The sequence below is a fragment of the Myotis myotis genome, unplaced genomic scaffold, assembly GCF_014108235.1.
Source record: "Myotis myotis isolate mMyoMyo1 unplaced genomic scaffold, mMyoMyo1.p scaffold_m19_p_15, whole genome shotgun sequence".
Taxonomy (NCBI): Eukaryota; Metazoa; Chordata; class Mammalia; order Chiroptera; family Vespertilionidae; genus Myotis; species Myotis myotis.
The window spans coordinates 44,979,574-44,997,940 of NW_023416319.1; positions in this window are offsets into that span (position 1 = coordinate 44,979,574).

Here is an 18,367-nt window from a genome sequence, read left to right on the forward strand (position 1 = left end):
GGGGTGGGGAAGATTGAGGGCAGGGGAAGGAAATGTTTGGAAACAACTGAGGCAGTAAACAAATTTATTGTCTTCACTGTACCTGGAGAGATTAAGGGAGGCTCACTGGGAACTGAGGGTCCAAGGAGAATTCACTAAACTCATGAAACTTAAGCTGAGCCCTTCCAGAAGGATAATTCATGAGGACACTGAAAAGCTTAGAGAGCTCTAATTTTCATGCAAAAATTTGGTTTATTTGTGTATGTATTAAGGAACTGTTGATGGAGTATGTGTTTGATTATATTATAAATAGAAGCATTGGGAATGCCTGTTGCCAGGATCTAAATTATAGAGACAAGTATAAGTAGTTCTATAAAATAGGAATTGGTAAAGGGCAGAAGCATAAGTCAGAGAGAGAAGATGGTGGAAAGTACACAAAAGATCACTGGAGATGAAGGGAAGGCTAGAGACCCCAAGATAGTAGGTCAAGGAACCAGGACTAGGAGTAGCTTATAGAGGCCTTTGCCCCCAGTCAAGGAAGATCAAGACAACATAAATGAGCTGCCACCTGCTACTAGGTGGTGTGATATGAATCTAGGACATATAGCATACCTTGTGTCCGGCACTGTCTCTGTGGTTGTGCACCTAGCCCACCTGTTGGAGTGCTGGGCTGCCAGGCATGAAGTGGGGTGGGAGCCGGCCCTGTTGGAGACTTGAGGAGGATGTTGGGGTAATATAATGCCTCAGAGGAGCTCAGTTGTGTCACCCTCAGCTCGCTCTAATTTTGAAGAAGGCCAGATGCTAGCTCAGAGGCCTCTGAGCGTGATATTTAAATGCTATGTGCTCTCAGCTCAGAGCTCCCGTGAGAGCCAGAAATACAAACCACCATGGCCTGTTCATTTTCCAGCCTGAAGAGTCCTAGATCCCACTCTAAGGAGAATACCTATACCTAATGGCTTTTTGATACAGACTAATCAGCAGCCTTCATCAATAAGACGTCATCGTACATGAAATTTGATTCTATTTTTCCACGAAGACTGATTTTGGAGGCTTAGCTGCAGAGCATTTTGGCAGTGGTAATGCAATGTGATGGACTTCAACACAGTTGAAAATCTCACGTGCAGAAGTTTGATAAGCCTAAGTGTCCAGGCGGGACTCTGGATTTTCTTCTCTATTGATTCCAGTGGTGCCTATGATTATTACTCCTTTAAAAAATTGTTAATTTTTAAAAATATTGTTTTATTGATTTCAGAGAGGAAGAGAGAGATGGAAACATAATGAAGAGAGAGAATCATTCATTCATGGGCTGCCTCCTGTTACTTTGCATGTGTGCAAGTTTATCTGCAGAATAAATTGCTAAAGGTGGTTGTGGGTTCGATCCCTGGTCAAGGCACATACAAGAATCAACCAATGAATGCATAAAGGAGTGGGACAACAAATTGATGTTTTTCTCTCTCTCCATTACCCTCTCTCTCTCTCAAATCAATACAATTTAAAATAAAATAAAAATTTTTGTCAGATTGACTTCAATAGAAGTTGTACCAATTTATTTTCCACTAACAATGTATGAGTTTTCCTGTTAATCCACACCACTGTCAAAATAATGTATTACTGAATTTTCTTATTTTGGCCAATCTTACGGGTTTTAAAATGGTATCCTAATTCCCTTTCTACATAAGTGAGTGGAATATTGACAACTTTATTGGTATGCGAATGTTTCAGGAGGTTTAACTGAATAGCAGACTACTAGTATGTCATACATTTTGTTAAAAACACATCTGACTAAGATGTCAAACGGAAAAGGAAGATAACAGATCAAGAATGTTTCTCCCATTTTATTTGTGGTATAATCTTTAACTTGGTCATTCCTTGCCATTGGAGAGTAGTGGTTTTGGGTTTTTTTCTAATTGTCTTCCCTGGCATTTGAAGGAAGCTAAATCCTGTCTAGTCTACTAGTAAGGGAGAGTCTGGAGGACTCAGTTGCTCTCCCTGTTTAAAGTTCTATGAAAGGTCTGCCCACCAGCACGCTTGGCTCTGCCATCACCTCTGAAACAGTCCAAGGATCTGATTTACCTGTCGCAGATATAGGGCTCCATTGTAGATGTGTAGGACTTGAGGTTGAAAGGTGTTTTGAAAGAATGTTTAGCAAACATTTATTGAGCACCTACTATATGCCAGGCCACTATTGGTGCATCGGTGGTAAGCAAAACCAAGTCCCTGCCCTGAGAGCTTACTTTCTAGACAATAAACATATGAGAAAGGAAAAGCATTCCTGACAGGCGCCGAATAGTTGGCCTCATTACAGCGGTGTCCCCTACTGACATAAACAGTGCTTTAGAATGTCAACATCAGCTGAAGAAGATTACATGGCCGTGAGGGACCATCTTCATGTGCATCAGCCTAATCAGATACTGCAAGACAAAAATAAGCATACGCCCCTCTCTACCAATTAATACATGGAACTCAGACACTGAATTGCCACAACTTTCTGAAAATACCCAATCAGAATAGCACCCACTTCTTTGTTTTCTTGAACCCTCTGTAAAAATCACCTAACACAAGCCCAAGACCTGTACAAGCCCATGCTAATACCCTCTTACTGAGATTCCCCACTCTTCTCCTTGGTGTTTCGTTTTTCTTGCTGCAAAAAGTTTAATTTAAAAAACTTACTGTGTGCTCCTTTGTGTTTCTTTTAAAAATATTTTTTAAAATTGATTTTTAGAGAGAGGAAGGAAGAGAGAAAGAGAAACATCAATGTGAGAGCAGAACAACCATCTGTTGCCTCCTGCACACCCCCTACCAGGGACGGAGCCAACAACCTGGGCATGTGCCTTGACTGGAATAGCACCACAACCCTTTGGTGCACAGGATGATGTCCAACCAACTGAGCCACAACAACCATGTCTTCTGGTGATCTTTGGCTGGTGGGAATTGACTCTTTAGGTAGCCATAAATAGTGTTCTCTCTCTCTCTCTCTCTCTCTCTCTCTCTCTCTCTCTCTCTCTCTCTCTCACACACACACACACACACACACACACACACACACACACAAAAGGATAGAGAGTGATGACAGGGAGCACTTGCTACCTGACAGTACTAAAAGGCCTTCCGCAGAAGTGACATTTGCACAGGGGCCTGAATGAAATGAGGGAGAAACCATGTGGATATCTAAGGATGGAGGGAATAGCAAGTGCTCGAGCCTTTGGGACCGGTTTGGCAAGTTCCACAGACAAGAAGCCACTTTGGCTTAAGTGAGCAAGGGAAAGTGATTGGACAGTGAAAGAGAAGTAGCCAAACCTCCAATCATGCAGGCCTCACAGGTCCTGATAAGGACTAGATTTTGCTTTAATTGTTATAGGAAACCACTGAGAGATTTTGGTTTTGTGACTCTCCATTGCAGCTAGACTCTAGCTGCACACACACACACACACACACACACACACACACACACACACTAGCTGCTAGACTAGAGTAACAACATGGTTAGGCTAAGGCGCAGAAGCCTTATCCACTCACTTCCTGTGTGGGCCCCTGGCCTGGCCTTAGAGACTGTTATCCCTGAACGCTTCATCAAGCTCTTCTGGGCTCTTTATTTAGGAGCTTGGAAGAATGAGGGATGAGCAAGGAAATGACAGCTGCCTCGGAGCCAAAGAGAAAGCACCATGATCTCAGAAATGCTGTGGTGGAGGGAGGCAGCTGTGGACGTAATAGGAAACAGGGTTTTTTTCTCAACTTTAACTGACTTGAAAAAGAAATCCACAGGCTGGCAATCCAGTTAGAGTTGGGGGGGGGGGGGGGGGCGGGTTTGTGTGTTTTTTATTTTGTTGAAGTTGGCCTTTGTAGATGGGCACCAGCAGAGGGTGCTATAAGCCTCCAGCAGCCTGCACGCCTTGGTCACTTGGGCACTACACCAGTTGCCCTTTGGAAAAAAGCATAGTGTGCACATCAGAATCACCTGGACTGTTCCAGCATAGCTCCAAACCCTACCTCCTGAGTTTGAGTCTGTGGGCAGAAGGAATTTTCATTTATAACAGGTTCCCGGGCGATGCTGATACCCCCGTCAGATTCCTTCTCTATCCGGAGGTGATCAGAACCACCTGAAGAACCTTTCAATGTGTCTGAGGCACCTTCTCTTAAGGGCGTTTCAGAATGGGGTGGAGTGAGAATGCAGGCGTTCGTTCGAAAGCTTCCTGGCTCCCTCCTGGCTTCTGTAGAGGGTTGGGGAAGTACTCTGTAAATTAAGCTTTACACAAATAATTACCTGAGTATCCTGCTTAGCTTTTTTATACACTCCCCGCCCCATTTCATCTTTTAATTTTGGTTTCCAATTGCACATAGCTAGTATACAGAAATACAGTTGGACTCTGAGCTTTTATCCTGTGACATTGCCAAACTCATGTATTAGTTCTAGAAGTTCTTTTGTAGATTCCTTGGTATTTTTTACGTAGTTGTAGACAACCCCAGGATTTTTTACATTGCTGTAGATAATCTCATCATCTGTGAATAGGGACAGCTTTTCCCTTCCCCCACTCCATCTTGAACTCTTGCTTCTGTGGTGGCCAGAACTAGATCTATCAAGAAATTCAGGAGCAGATAACGCACCAATTCACAAAGCAGTTGGCAATATTCTGAATCCTAAGTGACCACTGGCCCTAAGATGAGAGAGACCTAGCTACCCTGATGAAATAGTTTGTTCTCATTGATCAAGGTATCCCAGCTGAGCCCAGTCCCCAGCTGCCCCACCAGCTGTGTGAACAAGCCCAAGGAAGACCAGGAAAAGAACTGGCCGGTCCATGTGCAGAATCATAGACATAAATTGTTTTCAGCCACTACGTTTTGGTGTAGTTTGTTAGGTGGCAATAGGTAACTGATATACCTAACATTTTTATTTCTAAAACCCCTTCCCATTGGTCTATATATCGTGAGAGGCCTGGCTGTACTTCTTTAAGAGTGAGAGTGTGGTTTTCCAGCCTTTTTGGCTAATATCCAGCTCCATACTGTCCTGAGTCTGTTTCCATGAGTCTGGTCTTGGCTCTGAGGTTATTGTATTTTACATGCAGTCTTGCTGGTGAGTCACTGGTGCATTCTCACTTGGCTTTGCCTAAGACTAAGTGGACCAACACAGAGGCTTTCAAAAATGTTCAGTTTAGAAATCACAACCTGCCCTGTTGGGCGTGGCTCAGTGGGTGTCATCCTGTGCACCCAAAGGCTGCAGGTTTGATTCCAGGTAGGGGCAAGCAGGAGGCAGGCAATTGATGTTTCACTCTCACATTGATGTTTCTCTCCCTCTCCCTTCCTCTCTCAAAATCAATTTTAAAAATAAAAAAAAATAAAAATCACAGCCCTGGCCCGGTGACTCAGTTGGTTAGAGCACTGTCCCAATACAACAAGGCCGTGGGTTCGATCCCTGGTCAGTGAATGCATACATAAGTGGAACAACAAACTGATGTTTCTCTCTCCCTTTCTCTCTCTCTAAAATCAGTTTTAAAGAATGAGTAATCTTTAGTTTTTTAAAAAAGTGATCATAAAGTTAGCCTTGTGCCTGTGGCCAAAATGAAGTAAGAGGGACCAGATTTACCCCACCCCCTTCCACTTCACTGATGTCCCCTAGTTTGTCACCATCGTCCTATGTATACTGCAGTTGTGGGCCCAGTACTGAGGACAGGCAGTCCATGGTCCCCTTGACCTGGACTCTATACGATTATCATGTTATGCTTGTAATTTCAAGAAGGAGGTAGAACCTGAGCAGGTACAGTCGGTGGTAGGTTGTGATCTGGCCTCAGGTGACCTCTGCAGCCTGGCCCTGCTAGGTAACCTCTGTCCCTGCTACCTCCTCCCCTAACATCCATCTGTTGTCATTTCCATTCTTGCCATCTTTGCAGTTTGCGCAGCATGCCATGCTGTAGGATGCCTGGCATCTTTCCTATGTGCTGCCCTTGCCCTGGCCCTCCTTGTCTGCTGCACAAACACCTCCTCCGTTTTTAAAAATCTGTTAAACTATGAGGCCTTTCTGATGCTCTCAGATTGAACTGATTCCTCGTAACTCCACCGTCCTTCGTTGGTTTAGCAATCCTTGCACCAACAGCACTTTACAAGACCTGTTTATGTTTGTCTCCCTTTCTCGACAGGGAGATTGTTGATATGTAATTAGTCTCCAGGCCAGTGTCTGACACATACTAGTTGCTCAATAAATATTTGTTGAAGAAAGTGAGAGAGGAAGCAACATGTGTCACAAAATCTGAAAGAATGGGATTGCCCCTGGCGGGAAGAATAGTCCACACAGAACCTGATTGCTCCTTCTGGGTGATGAGTTCAGGGACTTGATTTCATGCTAACAGAGCTATTGCACCATTCACTGGGACTTCACTCATTTTGAAGGAATGACAAGTTGGATAGGTTTTTTTTATGCCATTTATAAATACAGGGTTTGTCCAACTAAGATACTGTGATATAAACAAGAGTAAGCATTTCAAGTAACTAAGCACCTGACAAGTAACCCTTCCCATATAACCAATTGATGGACTGAATTAGAAAATACTCTCATCTGTTCATTAAAACGGATTTCCCTTAAGACCTCTGCCGAGAGCAATTTATTAATAAGTTCCACTAGATTCCTGAAGGTAATAAAGCTGGATTTCTTTTAATGTGCTTTATGATTTGGTCAAACCAATTCTTGCCAGTTGGATCTAGTTCATCTGCATTAACTCGAAGTCGTCGGCAGTGCAGAGAGCAAACTGATTCATTCAAATGGTGTGTCTTTGTAGCTTGTCTCATAAAACTGCTGGAAACTCAGAGAAAACTGATGCTGTTTTGGATGAGAGGAAGGAGGTGTTCCCGATGCAGTTTAGCCTCTAGATTTGAACCTCATCAGCGTGGTAGCTTTCTTACTTTTTGTTGGGGAGGTGTAGCAACAGCCCTGACTGACTCTTAACAGGCACCCCTCCCAAACTTCCCCTCAAAATATGCACATATCATATCCCATGGTGTTTTCCTGTGGTATACGGGCCTTAAGTGAAGGAAAACACAGACTGGTCATGGAGGTTCATCCTGGTAGAAAGAAAGGGTGTTACCTGGGGAGGCCACCTTGCTGAACACAAACACACTTGCCTATTGGGTGAGCAAAGAGGTTATCAGCGTGCTGGTCTGTGCCACCAACCAGGGCCCTAGGCATCTGTTTCAGTGACGGCTCTTCTACTCTTCGCTAACATTTCCTGGAGCTGGGGTGTCAAGGAACTAATGAGGCTTTGGGAAGAGCCGAGGTGAGTGTGAAAGTCTGTCCTCCCATTGGAGAGCGGGGTCAGGCTCCTGGGACAGGCGCCATCCTTTCCTGAGCCTCCCCAGAGGCAGAGCCATGGGCATGTAGGCAGAAGACCTAGGAATTCCTGTAGCTTCCTCCTGCAAAGACCACTGCTGTGCTGCGTTTCTCCCACCAACTCAGACTCCATGGGAAACCCTAAATCCAAGGTGGCCTGACCCCTGAACTGAGCTTGGGTCTAGGTCAGCCGTGGGCAAACTACGGCCCACGGGCCAGATCCGGCCCGTTTGAAATGAATAAAACTATTGAAAAAAAAGACCGTACCCTTTTATGTAATGATGTTTACTTTGAATTTATATTAGTTCACACAAACACTCCATCCATGCTTTTGTTCCGGCCCTCCGGTCCAGTTTAAGAACCCATTGTGGCTCTCGAGTCAAAAAGTTTGCCCAACCCTGGCTAGGTTTTCACTATGAAAATAGCTCTTCCAGGTTGTTTTGACAGGGCACTAGTGCCACCTCTGCAAAGGGCCAGAGGCACCTTTGGGATTCCTGGCCCTCCTCTAGGCAGTTATTTTTGAAATCATGGTTCTTTCATATATTTAAGTACTGTATATGTATATGTATATGTATAGATATATACACACATATATATAACATAAACATTTTCTGTTTTATACATATATTTTTTAAATACTTACATTGCCTGTACCACTGGCTGGCTCTCCTGATTGGCTCTTCTGGCCCTCTTCTCTGAGATGCCCCTTTCCTTCTGCAAATGGCCATTACACTGTCCACCCTCAAGAGTGTATAATGTGATGGGGGGAGGGGAGTAGAAAAATACAAATGACTATAAATGTTCATAGCCATTATGTTTATTGAGCACCTATTACATGCTCTGTGCGCTACATGTAAAATTTCATTTAATTCTTACAAGCCTTCAAGATGGTGGCATCATCCCCCATTTTATAGCTTGTTGAGAAACCTCCTTAGGGTTATACAGCTATGACAGAGTTGGGCTTCAAGCCTTGGGATTCTTCCAGAATCCATGAGCCTCCCTACAGTTCCAGGAGGCTTCCCAGTGCAGACAAAAAGTCAGACGCCATCGAAGTGACGTGAAGCTCCTAGAGGCGCTGGATCGAGAAAGGCTTTGGAAACACACCTGAGATAGGTGCACTGTTTTACGTCCTCTGAGCAGTGGCAGCTAAGATGGAATTAAATGTGCAAGCGATGATTGAGAATATGCCTGTGGTGGGCAAAGGGGAAAAGGCGGGAGAAGCTTCAGATTTTGATACAGGAAGGAGGCAAGATTGGGTACAAGGAGTCTCAGGTGAGATGCAGTTGTAAGAAAGTGTCGGCCAAGGTCACCTGTCGAAGGAGTCCTGCGTTTTGCAGGGATGGGCCTGCAGGAGGACCCCCGCCATGCTCAGCATCCGCTGGGAGCAGCCTGTGTGGCTTTCCTGGATCCAGGGACACAGCCGGAGTGGTGGGCGTGGTGTGCTCCTCACAGCAGCGGGTGTGAACATTGCATTTTCCTGGCTGCCATAATAGGCTTAGAAGAACGGATTAAATTTCAGGGTGGCCATATTGAGAATGACATTTGGGCTAGCACACTTTCTATGGAGCACTTGTCTCAAGATCCATCTTGAAAAAATTGGAGCATATTGCATTCTCCTCTCAGAGATTATCCCTGGACAATAATTCAAAGCTCTGAGAAGTTCCCCTTAAAGAAACGGGTTAGCCTTGATTTAACCCAACAGTTCCCAGACCTATTTGATTATAGAGCTCCTTCTATACATGTGAATTCTATTAATGCCCTATGGCCCAGTGGTTGGCAGACTCATCAGTCAACAGAGCCAAATATCAACAGTACAACGACTGAAATTTCTTTTGAGAGCCAAATTTTTTAAACTTAAACTATATAGGTAGGTACATTGTTATTCACTTAATTAAGGTACTCCTAAGGCTTAGGAAGAGCCACACTCAAGGGGCCAAAGAGCCGCATGTGGCTCGCGAGCCGGAGTTTGCCGACCACAGCCCTATGCAATCAGTATTCAGTAAAACTCTGTGCTTAGAACATTGGGCTCCCTACTGTGGGGGCTTTAACCGGTATTTAACCCGGTGCATGGGTTGCTTTATGGAGGGTTCTGAAGAGGGCAGCCATGCACTCAGAGTTGTGCTCTCTGGCAGTGATGCGTCGTGGAGATTGGAGCAAGAGCGTGCCCCTCAAAGTTAATCACTAATTACCTGCAGCCATAACCAGCCCTAGGATTGCCCCAAGCTCCAGATATTGCATGTGAATCATTTGAAAACCAACTGCTTGACTTCCAACTAAGGTCCAGGAGAATTTAAGTTTCTGGGAGTGACGGTAGGTCACCCCGTATCAAACTGACCAACCTCCTACGGCCAGAAACAATGGCCCGTTGTCCCTCTGGCTTCCTCATCAGCTTCCCTCTGTACTGAGTGTCCAGGTGGCTGCCGGCCAAGCTGCCCTTGTGACTTCCCAGGCCTCAGAACTCTCCCGCTCCCTCCTTCCACCGACTCCCACACCGGCCCAGAGACAGGGCAGCCGCACAGCAGACGCAGGCAGCCCTGGGATGTGCGTCATGAGACATTCTCAGCTGTGACCCGGTGACGAGTCTGGAGAAGCCAGCTTCCCTCCCCTCATTTATCTGCATTGTGGAGGCTCATGCCCTCACCACAAGCTCACAGGAAAAGTTCTGAAGTTCTCTGCTAATGGGCCATGACAAGAATGGTTCAAAGCAGGAGACTCTGTGAATGGTCCATAAACATGATTAGTCACCCTCAAGGCTCAATGGGGAGGCAATGTGAATGGTGGGGAAGAGCTTGTGCCCTAGACTCAGACAAAGCTGGGTTTCCATGTTTTCTCCGCCACTTAAAGAACTAGCTGTGCATCCCGGGCCAGTCACCTAATCTTCGTAGGCTTGAATTTCTTATCCAACAGGTATAACAGGTACCTTTATAGTAACTGTTTCATAGGATTGTTATAAGGATTAAATAAAGCAGATGCAGCGTTTAGAGCAGTGCCTGGTGTGTGTGAGCCAGGATTATTTGTATTGTGTTTGTCATCACCAGTGGCATCATTGTTAGATACTGTGTGGGGAGGTGGATGGGGGTAGAAATGGTTCTCACAATTAAGAATTTGAGCCCTGGATGGTGTAGCTCAGTGGGTTGGGCATTGTTCCGTGCACTGAGAGGTTGCCAGTTCAATGCCCTGTCAGGGCACAAGCCTGGGTTTCAGGCTGGATTCCCGGTGGGGAGCATGCAGTGTTTTGTTTTCATGTGGGTGATTCTCTCTCTCTCTCTCTCTCTCTCTCTCTCTCTCTCCCCCTCAAAATCAATAAAAAAAATCTTTAAAAAAGAAAAAAGAAAGTTTGATAGAGAAGGTAGAAGGCTTTTTTAAAAAAACATATGTTTCTCTTTCTCTCTACCTCTCTCAAATCATTAAGAAACAAAAACATGACATGTATGTAAATTTTACTTTAAAAAACCTAAATATTGAGCTTTAGTTAATGATAGCCATGCTGAAGTATTTAGGGGTGAAGTGTACTGATATCTGTGACTAGCTTTGAAATGCATTAAAAAAGTAAGATGGATTGATGAATGGATACATAGATAAATATGGGATAAAGCAAATATAGAAAAATGGTAATTATTGAATCTACTTAGTAGATATATGAGTAGATACACAAGTCTTTCAACTTTTCTGTATATTTGAAAATTGTTGTAATAAAACATTGGGAAAATAGGAAATAAACCCCACAAATGAACAAATGCCATAGAAGTTCAGAGGCGGTAGAACGACTGTGTAGCTGGTGAGTCAGAACAAACTGTGGTGGGAGTACATTTCAGATGGGATTTAAAAGGATTCAGAGGACTTAGCTCAAAACGATGGAGTCGATGGCATTCTAGGTGGGAGGAGTGGCACAGGCAGAGGCAGTGACACCAACTGCCTGGGGGTTGGGACTAGTCTGTGAGTCGACTTAGCACAGGTGGCAAGGGGGAAGCATGGCTGAGATGGCAGGCAGCGGAGGGTCATGGGCCCTCTTCCTTTTATCAGGGACCTTGTCCTGTGAGCGAATGGGAGCCACTGAAGTTTCCTGAGCAGGAGCTTCTCTGCATTTTCCCCATCACTTTGGGCTAAGCTTTCCCATAGAGGGAGGTGTGAGCTTCTTCAAGGAACAAAGCCACGTTTCACCAGTGTTGTTACAGGTGACTAGACGATAAACAGCTTTATCTCAGAATCTGCATCAGCCCAGAATCACTCCACTGGATTATCAATTGAAAGGAACTGCATGGCACTTGCACTTCATTTGTGTCCTGTTAAAGTCTAACTCCACTATTGGCTTTAATCATCACATACAGGGTGTCCCCCCAAAATGCATACACGCTTTAGCAGCTGACAGCTCCATTGGTGTTTCTTCCTTTTCAGATTTAACCCATTGGAATTAATAAGTGTTTATACATTTTTGGGGACACCCTGTATTAAATACTAAATCAGAACGGAGTCCACCCTGCATGTGATCTGGAGAGCTTTAAATGCTCCTCCTTCTCCCTGGTCACCGCTGGGGTTTGACAGTCTAGAGCCGTGGTTTTCATGCTTCCTGTTCTGAAGAACGACAGCTCAAAGTTGACGCGCACAGCCAGGCGCATTGTCCTTTATGCATAATTTCAGGGATTTTTCACTCGTACTGGCTTGACTTTTGAATCCAGTTGATCCTAGGATGCCTCCCACCCCCAGCCATGTGTCCCAACTCCCCCAGATACAGTTTAAGTCCCTGAATTCATCTGTGCTCTTCTTAGCTTTCACCCCAATGCAGTCTGTGCTTCCTTCTCCCTGGGTTGTCCTCCTGCCGCCCTTCCTGCCACCCCGCCCTACGGTGCCTCTAGAACCTCGTTGTATTGTAAACAAACTACCCCGCGTTTCACCACTGAATGCTCTTCCACTCTCCTCACCTTCGCAACAACTACCTTCCCCTGTGGATATGGAATCCCAGGGAAGACTGGTCATTCTCCACGGCCTCCCCAACACCGAGGCTGGACCTGGGAATGGGAAGGGTGGCTGCTTTCACTCCTCCACGCTCCTATAAAGTCACTTCCTCTGAGGTTCATGCCACCCGTTCTACCATCCTCTGCTTCAGGGGTGGGGAGTGTCTGGCCCACGGGCTGTATAAAGCCCATAAAATCATTTGGTCTGGGCCTGCCCAGGCACTAGGGGTGAATTCGTTAAATGTTTGACCCCATATCGCAGGCTAATTTTTAAGTTGATTATTTTGAGTGGCTCCCAAATGAGGTTATAAATATCCAAATGGCCCTTGGCAGGAAAAAGGTTCCCCAGTCCTTGTTGTCCTCCTTTATGACTAGCTTCCTGGTCACTCCTGTTCCCTGAGGACTTTGGCACCTGACTCACAGTCTTCCTGTCTACCTGTTATCCTAGTGACTGCAGTATCCCTGGAAACAACCAGGGCCTATCCCACCAATGTACGTGCAGGAGGCTGCTGCAACAGCCTAGCCTCACCTGTCGTCCTTGAGCATTTCAATTCCAGTGAACTTCACTTCGCCTCCACCCTTCCATGGTTACTCACCACCCAGAATGCTCCACTGCTAAATCTTACATTCCAGCACATTCTAACCATAACCATGGCTTACAGTCCCCTCGCTCTCATCTCATCTGAATGTTTGTTTCATTTGCATGAAGATTCCCAGGCCCTAGATCCAGTATTGCCCTTAGACCTGGGCAAGAGGGCCCCACTTTAACTCTTCTCAGTCTTTGCCTATTCCTACAGGGTGAGGAGTCTGCAGGGCCAAGGGAACCTACACTCCAAGGCCCATGCCCACCTCTCCATATCTGGATGTAGAAGATCTGTCTCCCCTTTTGAAGCAGTTCTTAAATATATATATTTATACTAGAGGCCCAGTGCATGCATTCATGCACCGGTGGGGTCCCTTGGCCTGGCCTGTGCCCTCTCGCAATCCGGGACCCCTTGGGGGATGTCAGAGAGCTGGTTTCAACCTGATCGCCGCAGGCCAGGCGGAGGGACCCCACCGGTGCATGAATCCGTGCACCAAGCCTCTAGTATGCATATAAGATCTTTGGTTAATCTCTTCCCGTCCTCCCCCCTCTCCCCTTCCGAGATTCATCAGTCTGTTCCATGTTCCATGTCTGTGCATTGAGCGTCTGCCCCCTGGTGGTCAGTTCGCATCATAGCTACTGGTCACATGGTCACTTAGGCTTTTATATATATGTTGTGCAGGAGGCAGCCAATTGATGATTCTCTTTCCTCATTGATGTTTCTATCTCTCTCTCCCTCTCTCTTTCTCTCTGAGATCAATTTTTTTTTAAAAGGAACTACACCTGAGAAGCCTCTTGCTGATGCTATAAAGGCTGGAGGTTTTGGGAGAGAGTTAGTGTATTTTGGGAGAAATGTAAATAATGTGACTAGAGAGCACCGACTGTGGTGATTTAAAATATACCCACAAATTCTTTGACACTCCCTTCAAAAGGCAGAGCCTAATTCCTCTCCTCTCGAATGTGGGCTGGTTTTAGTAACTCACTTCTTACCCGTAGAATGAGGCAGAAATGCTTTCTGAGGCTGGAACATAGGAGACATTATGGCTTCAGTCTCTCTCCGGGTCACCTGGTCTGGGAGAAGCCAGCTGCCATGTCCTGAGGACCCTCCAGCAGCCCTCTGGGGAGAGCTACGCGGTGAGGAACTGCAGCTCCTTGCCAGGAGCCATGTCGGGGAGCCACCTTGGATGTGGACCCTTCAGCACAGGTGACTGACCCTCCAGAAGACTACAACCTCGGCCAACATCTTGACTGCAGCCTCGTGGGAGGCCCTGGGCCAGAGTACTCAGCTAAGCCACACCCTAATTTTTGGACCCACAGAAACTTTCAGATAATAAAATATTTGTTGTTTTAAGCTATTAACTAACAGTGACTAATACGCTGTTATGACCTCACTTGACCGCTCCTCAGGATGCGACGGTGTTGACACCCTCCTCCACCCACTGCGCTGCCCCTTGGCTTCCAGGAAAGCACTTCCGCCTGAGCTTTCTTTCAGCCTGGGGCCCGTCCGTCAGTTTTCTTCCTTAGCTCCTCTGCTGCCTGCCCCTAAAACACCAATGCTCCTAAGGCTTCTACTCTTGTTTTCCTACCCCATCTTCATCGACTTCAATCAGACCCATTCGTCATAATTAAAACTAAAATTTTTATGCCAGTGTCTCCTACCCAGACCTTTCTCTTAGGTGTTATAACTGCCTATTGGACAACTCCATTTAGATTTGGTCCTGGCCCCTCATACTTACCTGAAATGGAATCATCCTCTTGACCCCACACCTGTTCCTCTTCTGGTGGCCCTTCCCACAGTGAGTGGAACCTTTGTCCTCCCAGTAGCTCAAGTTAAAAATGTTGCTAAAAACAAAAACAAAAAACAAACAAAAAAAGAAAGAAAACCAAATAAGCAAACAAAAAACAAAAGAGAAAATGTTGCTCCCAGCCATCCCAGACTCCCCCTCACTTGCTATTTTCAGGACCTTCAGGATTTGACTCCAGTCAACATCTTTAGACTAATCTCTCAACTTTTTCTATAGGTTTTTCCATCTTAATCACTCGTGGTTTCCAAATGATTCTTGCCACTTCAAGCTCTGCACATGCCTTTTTCTAGGATGTTGCCTTTCCATCCTTGACCTATTGCCTTTTTCGTTTTGACAAGTCCTTCTTTCAAACGGTAGTGCAAGTGTCTCCTCATTCTGATTGTGCCTACATTTAGCATTGTACTGACAACTCATGAATTCCCCATCCTTTGCTGGTGGACAATTCCCCATGGTGTTTCTGCAGGTCTTGTCAGTTTTGATCTCAAACTGTCTTAGGAGCTACGGGCAGTGTCTCCTCTGGGGCAAAGGGCAGATTTTATTTCCTGACAAGTATACGGCTGTCTCCCTCTGAGTCACAGGCTGGCCTGCACCCCCCTTGTGGGACACAGAGGACAAGGGGAGCTGCTTTGAACATGAAGCTTATGCTCTCTGCTAGTAATACAGTCACTGGTGCCACTAGTAATTCAGTCCTTTGTCTCTGACCTTCCAGTCTCATATCTTCTGCCAGAAAATCTATGAGCCTGTGAAACCACGGCAGGCTTCCTTGCTAGCATGCAAGCAGGGTAAAATCTTAGGCCCTCCCAAGTTCTTGACACCACACAGTTGAGTGTAAGTGCCTTGAGAGCAGGAACTGCATCTGAATGGACTTTGCTTCCCCTGTGGGTGATGCAGATAATGCTGCATTGGTCTAAGGCAGCCGTGGGCAAACTATGGCCCGCGGGCCAGATCCGGCCCGTTTGAAATGAATAAAACTAAAAAAAAAAAAAAGACCGTACCCTTTTATGTAATGATGTTTACTTTGAATTTATATTAGTTCACACAAACACTCCATCCATGCTTTTGTTCCGGCCCTCCGGTCCAGTTTAAGAACCCATTGTGGCCCTCGAGTCAAAAAGTTTGCCCACCCCTGGAAGGGCTTTGGAGATATTATATATATATGCACACATATATATTCCAACTTTGAAATAAATTGCCATGACTCTTTTCCTGGTTATTAGGAATTATGTAATTATGTACATTCCTTGGGTTTGTAGAGGGTGAAGCCTCAGATCAGTGTTCTGTGGCAAAGTGAACTTCTCTGGGGTTTAAAAATGCTACAGATAGCCCAGCCGGCATGGCTCTGGTTGAGCGTCAACCTATGAACCAGGAGGTCATGGTTCGATTCCTGGTCAGGGCACATGCCCAGGTTGCAGGCTCGATCTGTACAGGAGGCAGATCAATGAATGATTCCCTCTCATTGCTGATGTTTCTATCTCTTTCTCTCCCTTCCTCTCTGAAATGAATAAAAAATATACATATAAGAAATGCTACAGATACAGTAGTCCCCCCTGTTGACTAAGAACTTCCAAACCTGTAGTGAATTTTTATGAATTTATTTGAGCAAAAACTGATGACAATGACTAGGAAGCAAGACCTCAAATGCTCTGGAGAATAACAGTTTTGCAGTCTCTTTTAAGTATTTGAAGTTAAGGAGAATTTAATAAAATTTCTAATATATATTTTTATTGATTTCAGAGATGGAAGGGAGACAGAAACATCAATAATGGGAGAGACGGATTGCTTGGCTGCCTCCTGCACGCCCCCTACTGGGGGTCGGGCCCACAATCCAGGCATGTGCCCGGACTGGAATGGAACCTGGGACCCTTCAGTCTGCAGGGCGACACTCAAGGATAGAATTTAAGAAAGATGACATGAAGGTGGGAGAAAGTAAGGCGGGGATTGGGGTACCGGCGAGTTCATCTCTTGAAGGCGGTTACTTTTCTTGAGGATTATTGCTTCGGACATTGCACAGGTGTGGTAACCTAGATGTGTGAGAACAATGGACAAGGCTTGCCGAGGCAAAGATAAACCGTTTCCTCGGGAATTTATGATCAGATCACCCCGCGAGGTCACTTCCCAGAGAACCCCTTTTTCCTCCACACCCCGTACCCACAGGGGATACGTTCCAAGGCCCCCGGTGGATGCCTGGAGCCACAGGAAGCACTGGGCCCCACAGACATTTTTATCCCATGCAGACGCCCATTTTACAGCTTCTCTTCGGCATAACCGAGTTGCCAGCATCACTCCTGTAGTGCTTTGGGGTCATTACTAAGTAGAATAAGGGCGACTTGAATACCAGCACTGCTCTGCCCTGGCAGTCTCTCTGGTAACCAAGATACTAAGCATGACCAGGCAGGAATAGAGGATGCACACCCAGGGTGGGGGTGAGCGAGAAAGGAGCCCGATTTCATCATCGCACTTAGAACAGCACACCATTTAAAACACGTTTATTCCTGGGACTTTCCATTTAGTATTTTCGGATCGCACTGGACCACAGGTAACTGAACCCGGAGAGCGAAGCCGCGGATAAGGGGGGCACCTGAGTTCGCAGTGTGAGTCCTCCTGCAGGTGGTGGGGGCGGAGGTGGTGCTGAGGCTGCGGTTCGAGGGGAGGTTCATCTCTGCTGTTGGCCTCACCGTAGCATCCAACACCGGCCAGGCTGACTCAGACCCACCTGTCGGAGCCTGAACGAGAATTAGGGCCCCCGGTGCCTGCACTCTAACCCTTTACCTGGGTAATCCCTACCCCGACAGGCCGGATGGCGGGCGGGCTCGCGAGGGCGGGAACCCGCCCTGGCCGCTGCCACGGTTTGGATGGCGGAACCCCGGCGGCATGAGCAGCGGTGGCTTTCGGGCCGGAGGAAGAGGAGGAGGAAATGGGGGATCTTTCCTGGGCCACGGCTGAATGGCTATTAGAAACCACTGCACCTCGGGGCAAGGAGGGGAAATGGGAGGCATCTGTAACACTGTCAACAGTAAATAAAATGAAAACCACTTCATCTCCTGTAAAGTCGTCATTGTGTAGACGAGAAAACTGGGGTTCGGAGAGGATGAACTGCCGGGATTGGAGGTGGACTCTGGAGCCTCGCGGACCCCACTTCTCTCCCCTTGGAAGGCTCGGTGGTTCCGGTCCCCCGGCTCCTCCCTCCTCCGCACACCGGGCGGCGGAGGCAGCCTTCCCCGGCCCGGGCCGCGGGGTCCGTTCTGCACCCGGCGTGGCTCCCCAAGACCGCTCCGGCCTCGTCCGCGCGCAGAGCAGTCCCCTCGCTAGACGGAGAGGCGGCGGCAGAAGAGGAGCCCCGCGGCGGCAACCAGAAAAGGGGGCGGGGCACCCCGAGACGCGCCCCAGTTTGTTCAGGGAGGGGGAGCCCCGGAGAGCCTCTCCCGCGGAGTCCGGCCGGGCGCCGGCATTGCAGCGCCTGGGGAGGCGGAGGAGGGGATGGCGGGCGCCAGGGGCTGGGACGACGTCCCGGCGCCCACTCGCTTCTCCCGGGGTCTGGAGAGAGAGGCTGTTTCAGAAGCGCACGTCGCCCTCGCTTGCCTCAGGGCCTTGGGGACCACGCTCACGGACGCCCGGCAGACGCCCTACCCGGGGGCGGGCTGCAGGGTTTGGGAGCCACCGCCCGGAAAGGGAGTTGGGGAGCGTACGTGACCCGCAGGGTGTGCAGCCGCGCCCAGTCGTTCCCGCGCGCACACGC